We start from the raw sequence: 10,363 nt of genomic DNA on the forward strand, positions 1-10,363 counted from the left end.
GAGAAATGCACTCACCATCCCTTTCCAATCTTCCCCAAGACTTGGGAAGGATGCTTTGTCCCAGCCTTGACTACTAAATAGTCTAATTAAAGAAACTCTTCTCAAGGCTAAACTATGGAAGTGCCTAAAGCTACAGAAAAAAAAAAAAGAATATTACTTGAACGACTGTATCTTTCTCCTAAGAGCTAAAGGAGGCATTTGGCAAGCTGTCTGTCCAGCTTGTTAAATTGCCCTTCAACTTGTATTAATTTCCAAAGGATGGGAATCCTGGGAGGATCCCGAGCTCTTTCACTTACTACCTCAGGAAACTCCTGATCCCTAATATAGGGATAGTACCACCTTCTTCATAGGTTTGTTGGTATAAAGTACTCAGCCCATACAGCAATCACCTAATATCATTTATGCTTGATGAACACGCTGTGCCATGCTCACGGCTTTCTTAACTTCCCTGTGCTTCCATTCTGCGTCCTGAGACCAGACCTGGCAAACAGATAGACAGAGCTGGACGTTTTCCTCCTTTTTTCCCAGCAGGCAGGTGTTTGAAAGATTGTTTCTAGGCTTCCTGAGTTCTCCATGTTTCCTCAGTTGGCTCTCCCTGGGTTAAAACTTCAGAATGTTACCAACTTCTCCACTGCTGGGAGAGCTGTGTGTTCCCCCAGGAACGTTAGGCTCCACAGGACATTCATTAGTTGGGGTTATGAGGGGGTCACAGGGCACTGGAATGGTAATTTCCTACATGGGACCCCAGTGACCCAGAGTGAGCTAGCTCAGCTGGTCTGAGCATGTGGCTAATGAGGACAAGGTCATGGTTTCTCTCCTGTGTGGGCCAATTAGTGTCACGTGGAAGGCACGCTCCCGGGGCATCAGGCAGCAGCGTTACACATGTGGCACTGGTCACTAGGATGGCTTAGTGTAGCTATCATCACTATCACAAGCCCAACACAAAGCCTACATCTTCTTATTACATAGCCCATTGTTCCAAAACTTGGGTCATTGACAGAGCACCTTCATGATTTTTGCCTTATCCTAAGCAGACCAGTGCATTTTTATATATTCGAGATTGTTCAATAAATTCTATAAATTGACTCACTCTTAAAAAGTTACCAGTTTTAAAAGTGACTCACTTTTCAAAGTAACCAGTGCCACACGTGTAAGGCTGCTGCCTCACTTACAAGGAAGCTGTACATCACTACCGCCAATGGAAAATCGGGAAACTTGCCCTAAATGAAAGTCCACGTTAGAATAAATATATAACTATTGAAATTAAAATGTCTTTGTGCCATCTGCAAACAGTTTCTGGGCCACTGTGATCAATGCAGTGCGTGTTAATAAATGTTGCATGTATATAATCTGCATATGTTACATAATATTCACACTGGCAATAAAATGGTACCGTCCACAAAAACAATATTATAAAACACCTGCTTTAGTGGGAAGAGCTGGGATCAGTGACTGGGGAGTTTCACACTTGAAGTGATGAAATTATTATTCTTAAAGCAATTTCAATACCAAGAACCTTTCTACTAGCCATAAATGTGTAGCTATAAAAACTAAACTCTGAACAAAATCCAGGGTTTAATTTACCTCTCGCTTTTGCTCAACATCCATGGCTTTTGTTCACACCCTCCACTGGCACTCATTAACACGGTGCTTCTTACATGTCCTATCATTATCATATGTTTTATGATAAACAAAGCACAAACATGCAAAGCAGATGTTGACTGCACAACATCTTTGTTCTCCTTCAGTCATAAGCCAGTTGATGCTCATCTCCCCTGGTCAGCCAGTTCCTTATGGAGATCAAGATATAACCAAGAGTGGTGTTGGTAATAAAAATGTATTCCCTAATTAACTGGGCATGTTACATCCAATCCCGTTATGAAAATGTGCCCTGGAAGATGAATAAACGTGAACACACAGACACGAGGTTGAGAGACAGCCTAGCCACTTCCACTATTTCAGATTTCCAATACATTAAAAAATGAAGACACGTCAGAGCAGAATTGTAAAAGTTCTGGTGTATTTTTAAAATCCAGCTGGAACAATGGACAGCGTTCAGTCCTCTCTGCGTGTGTGTGACTGCTGTGCAGCCTCATTTGGAGCTGAGCCACAGTCTGCATGTGAGATCCCAAGGGTCCTCCCCTCCCCACCGCAGGCCCAGAGATGAACCCTGCCAGGAGCTTTGCCTCCCATAAAGATCTGGGCTCGAATATTCCATAAGACAGAACATTTGGCAAGAAACACAAAGTGGTCTGGGAAGTAGAAAGGCCAGAAGGTGAATAGCTCCACTTTCCTTCTTGCGTCTCCCCTATCTTATGATTCCCACCGCAGCCACTCCTCTTATTATCCCACTTTTAGAGCTTTCTCATCATCCTTGAAAAGCCACTAATTGGTAGCAAGAGGGCCAGGCTATTTTATAAGTGCCAGAAGGACTTACGTAGACTAGAAAATCCGAATGTTAAGAGGTGAGAAAGTAGTCATAGCTTTTCTTCCTTTGCTCACGAACCCGATGACTACTTTAACCACAAGAGCTTCCGTAAAGGATTGCACGCATGAATGCACATGTGCACACATACATACGCATGCACACACACACACGCACATAGATACGCACACACGTACACACAAGCACACACACGCAATACATATGCACACATACATATGCACAAGCACATACATACGCACACTCACACATACACATGTCCACACACGAGCACACATACACACAAAAACACATACACACACACACACACAGGCACACACAGTGAAGACCAGGCAAAGGACCCCATGATGTTAACATCTACAAAGTTCTCTTGCACGATACTTGCTGGAACAGTAAGATTGTGTAATGAGGGAGCGTTGTGTATAAATGTATGTAAAATAGTAGAAAAATAGTGTTGATTGAAAAATAATCTATGAGGGTTCTGTTGGTAGGGCTTTGTGCTAAGACTGATGCATACTTCTGATCTTTGCCTCTGAAGGCAGAAAGTGATGAGCTAATTTGGTATTCTGGAGGAAGAATCTGGGGTCCAGTGCTACAGCCTCTTATCTACTGTTGTCAGGTCCAGTTATGCCTCAGCCAAGTCCTCTTGCCCCCGTCTCCTTGCCTGTCCCCAGAGCCAATCTGAGCACATCTGTTGCTCCATGCAAAGTATTTTGGCAGAAGCTGCCCTCCCCTGTGCTAGGAGTCATTTGTCTTCACTGGCTTGGAACTGTTTTTGCTTGTATTTAAATAATGTAGGTTGAAAATATACATATATATATATATATATATGTCTGTATATAATAGAGACCAAAGTGAAGTTATGATACCAACCTACGAATAATATAAGAGATTCCAACTCAAACAAATATTTAAAAGAAACTGTTTTAACCCCCCACATGCCAGATGAAGAACCCAGAAGGATTCTAAACATTTCCTTCCAGCATTACCTTTCATTTCAGTCCTCAGCTAGAATCCTCAGGGATCTTGTCTCATATCCAGCCTCTCGGGCGGAGTAGGTATTCAAAATCCAATACTTAGTCTTCATTTTGAAACACACTGTAGCAAGGACTCAGTAGACCTATCTCAGGTCACAGAGATCTTAAGTAACATACTTGGGGACGCATCCTACACGGGATGGTCCAAATGGCAAGTCGGTGCACCTTGGGGTATGATATTGATGTCTCGCCTCTTGGGGCAGCTAGAACCTCTGGGTCAGTTATTTCCAGCCACAACAATCAACAGCTACATCAGGGTCCCTTGAAGGTGGCCAAATGGAGGAAGGTACAAAGGTGTGGCCCATGGTCCTGTGAACATGGAACCTGCAGAACCTGATGACATCCACATTGTTATGCTCCATGTCAATGAGTTGAATGCAGCGGCTAAGAAGTTGCTTCACCTGTGGTAGCACAGGCCACTGCCCATCATGAGCAAGGGCGCAGGGTAGCTACTAAAGGAGTTCGTATTCCAGTTGCCCAAGATGCCAGGCATCAGCTACATAAACTGCAGAGCCCAGTGAAAAAGGAAAATGCAGGGCCCCTTGTTCAAAAATTATTAAGAATTTCAAGATGGTGGCATCAGAACATTAAACTAAGCATAGGGTCTTTCCAAGCACAGGGTCCTGCGCAGCTGTCTAGGTTGCAAGTCAGTGAAGCTGGCCCTCCAAGAAGCACAGCGTTAGGCCAACGTGGAACCAGTTGGAAGTTCAACTGTGCCAGGGATGGGGACACTTCTTGGCAGGCACAGCATTGAACCTGTCACCACATATATCAGATTCTTTCAGCTGTTTGTGACTGGCGTGCCCTTCTGTGGTGTCCAAACTGGCTGTGCTTAGTAACTATGTGTGAGTGGTCCACACATTAAAGCATTGTCATGATTTTGAAATACTTTCAGAAAGTTCCATTCGATTTGAAAGTCGTTCACATGATTGCAGGAATTTCAACACTGCAGTTGTCAATGAAAGAAAAGGAAGAACTCTTTGTTTCTTAAAATATGACTCAGATGTTGTAAAATTTGAGATGATTTCAAAAAATGTTTTACTTTTTTTACATGACTTACTTGTGTGAACAAAGTTTATCTTAGTGGTGACTACCAAGAGCTTGAAGAGACCATTGTTAAAAAGTCTTGATGGGATTAAAAGAAGTCTGTTTAGGAATTGCTGTTTTAAACATAAAATCAGATATTAAAAAGCTATGTGCTGGTGCGGTGGCTCACGCCTGTAATCCCAGCACTTTGGGAGGCTGAGGCAGGTGGATCACTTGAGGTCAAGAGTTCGAGACCAGCCTGGCCAACATGGTGAAACCCTGTCTCTACTAAAAACACAAAAATTAGCCAGGCATGGTGGTGAGTGTGCCCATAGTCCCAGCTACTCTGGAGGCTGAGGCAGGAGAATCACTTGAACCTGGGAGGCGGAGGTTGCAGTGAGTTGAGATCATGCCACTCACTCCAGCCTTGGTGACAGAGCAAGACTCCATCTTAAAAAAAAAAAAAAAAAAAAAAAAAAAAAGCTATGTTCATAAAAGCAAATGCAAGCCGGGTGTGGTAGCTCACGCCTGTAATCCCAAAACTTTGGGAGGCCGAGGTGGGCGGATCACAAGGTCAGGAGATTGAGCCTATCCTGGCTAACACGGTAAAACCCCGTCTCTACTAAAAATACAAAAACTTAGCTGGGCGTGGTGGCGCGCGCCTATATTCCCAGCTACTCGGGAGGCTGAGGCAGGAGAATTGCTTGAACCTGGGAGGCAGAGATTGCAATGAGCCGAGATCACACCACTGCACTCCAACCTGATGACAGAGCAAGACTCCGTCTCAAAAATAATAATAATAAATTAAATTAAAGTAAATGCAAATTTCTTGTTAAAAATTGAAGAGGTTATTTTGGGAGGATTTTGTAAAACTTTAGTGTTTAATGTGTTCTTTACATTTTGAGCTTTATTTTCTTATATAGTGAAGGCTTTTGCCAAGTCCCATATAGATACCCCAAGTCCTCTTCAATTTATTCCAGTGGGTGGCTTAAAATGTTATTATTTTCCATGTGAAGCAAAAAATGTTGACAGCAGTACTCTAGCCAGCAGCTGTCTCAGGAAATCTGAAGACTATGGAGAAACTCATCTGCTTTTGCCCACTGGTGGTAGGAGAGGCTACTGGGGTTTGATTTGGGAAATCAAGCCACGACAAAAACAGAATTCAATCATGGTGACAATGAGTAGTACTTTATAGAGCTGTTGAAATGATTCCATGAGACGCTGAACTGAAAAGCACTCAGAATGATGCTTGGCATGTAGGAAATACTCAGTGAATGAGAGTTGCTATTACCTGGTACCCTGATAGCTAAAGCGGCAAATTCTGTTGATTCTGTGTCCACGATGCCTTCGCTCTGCTCTTGACTTGACTTTCCATTCCTTCTGTCCCACCCCACCATAATTTATTATTTTACTACTGCTCACCTGGACAATTATATGAGCCTCTTATTTGTCTTTTAGCTTCTAGAGTCTTTTTTTTTTAAGTGACTTGAAGAAGAAGTTAGAGTCTTCATTTTTGACCTATCTGGTTCAGTTGAGATGCTTTAGGCTTCAAGAAACAGAGTACCCAACTAAAACTTACTATTTCATACATTAAGACATCCAAAGTTGTCATAGTTGGTTCAGCAACCAAACAATATCAAGGCTCAGGTTTAGGGAATGTGTGTGTGTGGCGGGGGGCGGGGAGGGCGGGGGTTGTTTTCTTGTTCTTTTTTTAGACAGAGTCTTGCTCTGTCACCCAGGCTGGAATGCAGTGGTGCAATCATGGCTCACTGCAGCCTCTGCCTCTCAGGCACCAGTGATCCTCCTGCCTCAGCCTCCCAAGTAGCTGCTACTGTAAGCATACACCACCATGCCTGGCTAATTTTTGTATTTTTTGTAGAGTCAGGGGTCTTGCCATGTTGCCAGGCTGGCCTCGAAGTCCTGGACTCAAGCAACCTGCCTGCTTCGGCCTCACAAAGTGCTGGGATTACAGGTGTGAGCCACCGCACCCAACTGGGTGTGGCATTTTGTTGGTTTGTTTTGTCTTCCCCTTCATGGTCTCAATAAGGCTGCCATAGCTCCAGTCATCACCTTCACTCATGATAACATCCAAAGGTATGGAAGAAAGGAGTGTCCTCCCTGTGTATCTCTTTTTTACCAGGAAGGGAAATTATTCCACAAAGCCTCTTAGATTTCCCAGAATACATCCACCTTAAAGCAGCCACAGGCAAAGAGGAATGGGATTAAAATAACTGGTAAAAGCATTCATCATTCATCCCTGGGCCTCAGCCTACATTCCCTAGGCATAGCCCTGCCCTAGCCCTGCCCCTGTACCCAAACAAAACTGGGAATCCCGTAGGCAGGAAGGCATGATGGCTGTTGGTAAGAAACTACTCCAGCCAGTCCTTCCTACACCTTGGCAGATTCATCAAGCATTTCCTGCTTGAACAAGAGTCCTCTACTGTGTAAAGTCCCAGTCCCCTCGACTGAAATTAAGTGTTCAGTTCCTAATCTATCAGACAAGGTCATATTTTCCCAGAAAAATCCTCTTGAAGAATCTGACACTTTTTTTCACAACCCCTCATCGCCTTTTTTGTAATTATGCATGAATTTGGGGACTACACGACTAGTGTCTCTGCCCAACCAGTTCCAAAATGCAACCTCCACAAGGATTGTGTCTGTTTTTCTCACTGTTCTACCCGATACCCAGCACAGTTACTTGAGCACGAAAGGTTTTCACCGATATTTGTTGTTGGATGAATGAATGTACATACCTGTCGAAGGGAGCAAGAAGCAATTTCAACAGTTAGATATGTAATTTGGCAAAAGCAGATTTCTATTTAGCTATCAAAAGAGGTTGAAAGAATTTGGTACCTCGACATCACCAACATTTTGTTAAAGGACTAATTGCCAAGCCCTGTGTACACGTGGGGCCATTAGTAATTCTGTAGCTATGCAAATTAAAACAGTGATGTATGATTTATAGCTTTAATAACATTCTGAAGGCTCTTAAATTTTAATCACTTGCAACATCCTTTTTAATATTCAATTACTTTATTAACTAATTAGGTCACTTGCTGAAAAAGCACATAAGGCTGGTGCTATTTTAATATCAGCTGAGCCTCACAAAATACCTTTGAAATGGTGCAAATGGTTTATTTATTTTAAACAGATCATTAAGATGCTATAATTAATAAACCAATTACCAAAAAAAAAAAAAGGCCCAGTAGTGATAGATGCACAAATACAATAGCAATGTCCAATGGATTAGTCATTTTTATATACAAACATCAAGGAGCAAAAATTAAATGAAAATCCCCTGTAAAGAGTGCTTTCCTAAATAATTAATTTTGCAATGACTGATAACCCTATCACAGCAAAGCTAACTTGAGGTTCGTTCATTACCCAAACCTGTAATGTGTACTTTCGTTTTATCTAATGACACTCTGGATGGAAAATCCACAGCAAGCAAAACTTGGTCTTCCTTGATTACTTACAAGAGCCCTAATTTGCAGACAGAGTTGGGCACTTCACTACTTATCGGTGTGTTGGAGTAAGGTGAGCCTCCCACAGGAGACTCAGAAGGAGACACATAACGGGGCAGCAGCATCCCTGCTTATTGATTTCTCAGCACCGAGTTAAGGTCTTCAAAGCAAACAATGCGAACAAAGACAGCCAGGGCCAGCACTGCAGGGATTTTCCACCGAATATTCTCAAAGGAGACTGTGGATCGCAGCACTAGCCCTGTATTGCTAATGCACAGAGCTGCTGGGACTATTGCTGGGGGTGGGACTGGGGCAGCTTTCAGGCTCAGAGTAGAATTTTATTTCTGGGATCAGGGTTAAGTAAGAGGAACCAAATCCTTGTGTTGAGTTGGGAAAGAACGCTGTCAAATTCTGAGGCCAGGTCATTTTTCTGGCTCAGAATAATAACTTTTTTTTTTTTTTTTTTTTTTAGACAGAGTCTCACTCTTGTCACCCAGGCTGGAGTGCACTGGCACAATCTCCAACCTCCGCCTCAGGGGTTCAAGCAATTCTTCTGCCTCAGCCTCCTGAGCAGCTGGGATTACAGGCATGCGCCACCACACCTGGCTAATTTTTGTATTTTTAGTAGAGACGGGGTTTCATCATGTTGGCCAGGCTGGTCTTGAACCCCTGACCTCAGGTGATCTGCCTGCCTTGGCCTCCCAAAGTGCTGGAAATACGGGCATGAGCCACCGCACGTGGCCACATAATAAATTTTTTGAAACATAATAGCCAGCCAGGTGTAGAGGCTCATGCCCATAATTCCAGTGCTTTGGGAGGTTGAGGCGGGAGGATCACTTGAGGCCAGGAGTTCAAGACTAACCTGGACAACATAGTGAGACCCCCATCTCTACAAAAAGTTAAAAAAAAAAAAAAATCATCTGAATTCTGTGGTGCGCACCTGCAGTCTCAGCTATTTGGGAGGCTGAGGTGTGAGGATTGCTTGAGCCCAGGAGTTCAAGGCTGCAGTGAGCTGTCATCATACCAGTGCACTCCAGCCTGGGTGACACAGCAAGATTCCTAACTCAAAAAATATAAAATACTAGCCACCATTTATTGAGTGCTTATTATCTACTTACTAGACACTGTTGTGGATTGCCTGTAGTGTCTCCTTGTATATCCTTGCAAACATCAGAATCTACCAAACAGCTCTTCTTGGGTTCCTTCCAATTCTAAATTTTGTAATTTTTTTCTGCTCTTATTTTCCCTGTGTTTTGCATATTCCGCAGTATTTATCCCGTCAACATTGATTTGCTAAGCTCCTTCTAAGACCAGGCAGTGTTCTAACCTGGAGACACCGGGTGAACGGGACAGACAAGTTCCCGCTGTCATGGCATTTACATTCTACTGGGGGAGACGGACCATCCACTTAGAAAGAAAATATAAATAAGAACTTTAGATGATGCAAAGTGCCATGAAAAAAAAGAAAAGAAAGAGGAGGCCGGATGCAGTGGCTCACACCTGTAATCCCAGCACTTTGGGAGACAGAGGCGGGTGGATCACGAGGTCAGGAGTTCAAGACCAGCCTGGCCAACATGGTGAACCCCGTCTCTACTAAAAACACAAAAATTAGCTGGGCGTGGTGGTGGGTGCCTGTAGTCCCAGCTGCTTGGGAGGCTGAGGCAGGAGAATCGCTTGAACCCAGGAGGCGGAGGTTGCGGGGAGCCAAGAGCTCACCATTGCACTCCAGCCTGGGCAACAAGAGTGAAACTCCATCTCAAAAAAAAAAAAAAAAAGGAAGAAAGAAAAAAAAAACCAGGACAATGTGATAGAGAGTGTCTGGGGTAGCTCTTTGTAAGTCATCAGGGAAGGTCTCTCCAAGGAAAGTGACTTTTGCAGATGAACAGCAGGGTCTCGAACGACCGAAAGCTGTTCTTCCCAGTTTTACCGGTTGTTTTCCACCTTGTGTCCTTTTCGAGTGGGTGGATGCAGAAGGCAGTGAGGGGAGAGATACGGGGATGCCGGGTGTGGTGAGAGTGGCAGGAAAAAGAGAGACTGAAGGGAAATGGTTCATAGCATTATGATGTCACTGTTGTTTTCATTATTATTAGTTGCTTGCAGTCTGCCTATAAAATGAATGGGTGTGCGTTTTGCTGTTAGTGTGTGTTCAGGTAGGTGAAAAACTGCAGAGAGCTATTTCTCATTCTGTTACTTCTTTCCCATCACTGTCATGCTCCGCAAGTGGTAACAGCTATGTTTTATGTATTCCCAATCTGTTTCAGCACCTTTGCGATGTGTTGATGGAACTTAAAATATTCATAAATTTCTACATTGCCCCACGGATGCTAAGTTCTTTGGTAGAGCAGCCTAGCCTAGGTGATAAATCTGACCCATAGGTGCTGCTTGAATATGTA

This window comes from Papio anubis, chromosome 5, assembly GCF_008728515.1.
Source record: "Papio anubis isolate 15944 chromosome 5, Panubis1.0, whole genome shotgun sequence".
In the NCBI taxonomy this organism is placed as follows: domain Eukaryota; kingdom Metazoa; phylum Chordata; class Mammalia; order Primates; family Cercopithecidae; genus Papio; species Papio anubis.